This window comes from Carex rostrata, chromosome 19, assembly GCF_964058835.1.
Source record: "Carex rostrata chromosome 19, lpCarRost1.2, whole genome shotgun sequence".
In the NCBI taxonomy this organism is placed as follows: Eukaryota; Viridiplantae; Streptophyta; class Magnoliopsida; order Poales; family Cyperaceae; genus Carex; species Carex rostrata.
Genome location: NC_135936.1, coordinates 4,384,378 through 4,387,541, shown reverse-complemented (window position 1 = coordinate 4,387,541; position 3,164 = coordinate 4,384,378). Strand labels below are relative to the sequence as shown.

Sequence of the window (3,164 nt, the reverse complement as noted above, 5' to 3'; positions counted from 1 at the left end):
TCATCTTGGTAATAATATAAAACTTTATATTATTGATTATAAGAGATTTTATAATTACATTATAGTTTTTCAAATGACATAGTAATCATTAAATCGATCCACTAATTTTATGTCTATCCTTGTCACATGATATTATGAATAATATGCAAAATAGGATCGTGTCATTCTTGCATTATATTCATTTTCTTGGTCTCTCAAGTGAATTATAATTATAACTACATCAGTTATATTGCATGCGATATAATTTCACTTTATTAAGGGGTCCAGTAATATCATAACTCAAAATCGAGGAACAATGATAATAAACATATAGATTTTTCTAGCACAAGTTGTACACAACAAACTACTATTTCATTAATATCATAAAATAATATATTTAAATAGCAATCACATTATATAATTCTCACGTGAAAAATCTACACATCTCATATCTAAAATTGTAAAGACACAATGAAAATATTAATGACACAAAACACAATCCATATAATATTCAATTCATTTAAGTCATGTTCAATATATAAAACACACATTTTTATATATTCATGTAATTAAATGATAATCTTTATCAACATTTATAGAACTTCAATGTATTTTAATCGACATAACAATCTTTATTGGTAATTAATGTTCATCCTTAATTATCACGATCGTGAACTTATTTAGTGATTAAATGTTTCTCATCTTAGGAGTTATATGATTCAAGACCAAAAATATCTTCTTGAATACTTCCAAAGTTATAATATATAAATCTCAAGTAACATAAATAATAACATTTGTAATAAGATCATGAACAACACATAAATTATTATTAAAATATAACTTTCAAAACACATATCATTCATTGTCACAATCTACTCGTATAATTCTCTCTTTGGCCATTGTCTTGTATTAAGCAATCAAGAAAGTGTCCATATTCAACTTCAAACTCTTTGTAGACAGTTGGAGTGTAAATAACTGAAACTTGTTTGAGCATTTCTGAAAATGAAACTTTAGGGTTGCCTTGACTTGCATTAACATCTGCCACCAACTCCGCATGGCGCCGCTATTCTAAAAGTCTCTCCCAATGATTAAAAAATTCAAGTAGTTTTGTCTGACTATCTAAATATCTCTTAATAACACTATTTATGCTCTCACTTCTTTGAGTTCACTTCATATCAGCACAAAAGACTTGTCAATCATACACAAGGGCCCACTTTTCTCGAATTTTGAATAAATCAGTCAACCATTTGTTATCGGACAAATCATATTTTCTAAGCATCTTTTTCCATGCACGCACAAAATTTTTACTCATCTTTGCAATAATACACACAATGGCTGAAATCACGCTTGAAAGATTTAGAACCGCCGAATACTTGACTCAAGTTCTCAGCAGCATTTTGGTACATGTGCCAAACATACAAATGATGGATAGTATCAGGCAGAACATTTTTTATTGCTTTACTCATGACAAAGTATTGATTAGTCAAAATTACCTAAAAAATTGTCAAACTAATTAGATAGAATCATAGAAGTAATCACATAAACATAACTAAATTATATAAAAGTAATTTATAACATCACCTTGGGAGCTTTTCCACATGTAGCTTTCAATAAAGCACAAAACAACTACTCAAATGAAAGAGCTGTCTCATCATAAAGCAAACCGACACCAAATATGATAAATTGTTTGTGGTGGTTAATGCCTGTGAAAATAGCAAAATGTCTACCATAGTCATTTGTTTTATAAGTACTATCAAAACAAATGACATCACCAAAATATTCATAGTCCAATAATGATATTCCATCAGCCCAAAAGATGTTAGTAATTTGATCATCTTTATCAAGTTGAATCGCATAATCGAAAGATGGGTCTTCATTTTGATGGTCTCGAAGATATTGCATTAGTGCCCCAGCATCTCCTAATGCTATAGCACTCTCTCTTTTTGTTCTCAAGTAGTTTTTGTAGTCGTCTGAAATGAAAGTAAGATTATGTCGCCCTCCAGCTTGTTTGCCTAAAAGGTCATATGTTGTTTTTGGCTTAATACTAGCAGCATCAGCCAAATCTGCCATTGCCTTTTGTCCATTGCTTATTCTTCTATGCGACTTCAACATTCTCACTTTGGTTGGGGTTGAAGTGGCATGATTGTAGTTTAAATCAAAAGAAGTTACTGTGTAAACTCCTTTACTACAAATATTAATTTTCATATATGCAGTACATTCAATTCTGATCTTCTTCTTAGTAAATTTTGGTGGAGCTTTAGTTGGTAATCTTACTCTAGATTTGTCTTCTCTGTTACAAGTAAAATGTCTCATAGTAATAACATTGGACTTGTTCTTCCTATCAATAATTTTTCACACACTAAATCCAACTTGTAAAGCATAGGCATTATATAAATTATATGCCTCTTCTACTGATGCAAATTTCATTTCAATTGTTGGTATCTGGGATTCTGACAATTGATTGTCATCAGAAATACCTTCTTCAATATTGTTTGACATAGTTTCTAGCAAGAAGAATAATGTAAGTGCTATGTTAATTAAAAATAAGCAATTCCTCTAACAAAATGATAGGTCACGAATTAATTAAATATCAATGAATACTAACCTTGAGAAGAGATAAATGGCTGATCGAGTTGTAGATTATGTAGTAGTTGTGAGTCTGCCTCTATGGTTGAAACTCCTTCAAAGCTAAATTATCCCAAAATGTTGTAAGTGTAAGAGAACTAATCATACACTCAATTAATCAAGATCTTGTCAATTTTTAATACGTTTAAGATAATTAGTATTTTTAAGTACAAATTGAAGATCATAAATCACATTCCACAATGCCATTTTGGAATTATCATGCTATTTTAGAATTAATATTTTTAGGTTAAAAATTACATTTAACAAGTTACTATAGTTAATAGCTGGTAGCAAAAACTAATGCTAAATATTATCATAAACACTATCCAAAGAAAAATCGATGCAAATTTTTTTTGCACAAAATACTAACACAATCAATTTCACATGTCTAAGAGAGACCTTACCTGAGTTAAGATCGTCAGCCTGAGTCGCATGCTCCGCCGCCGCTGCCACCTCCTCTTGAAGCTCTCGCACTGTCAGTAACTCGCGAAGAACCAAACTAGGTCGACGCGGTGTGGAAAAGAGGAAGAGAATCGATGGAGGCGACGCCGTGCGATAGT

General features: G+C 30.9%; 1 pseudogene; it reads right to left on the bottom strand.

Annotated features, from left to right (window-relative positions):
- Window positions 1-1,042: 1,042 nt before the first annotated feature.
- LOC144571939 (protein FAR1-RELATED SEQUENCE 5-like) lies at window positions 1,043-2,877 on the bottom strand (annotated as a pseudogene).
- Between the last annotated feature and the right edge of the window lie 287 nt (window positions 2,878-3,164).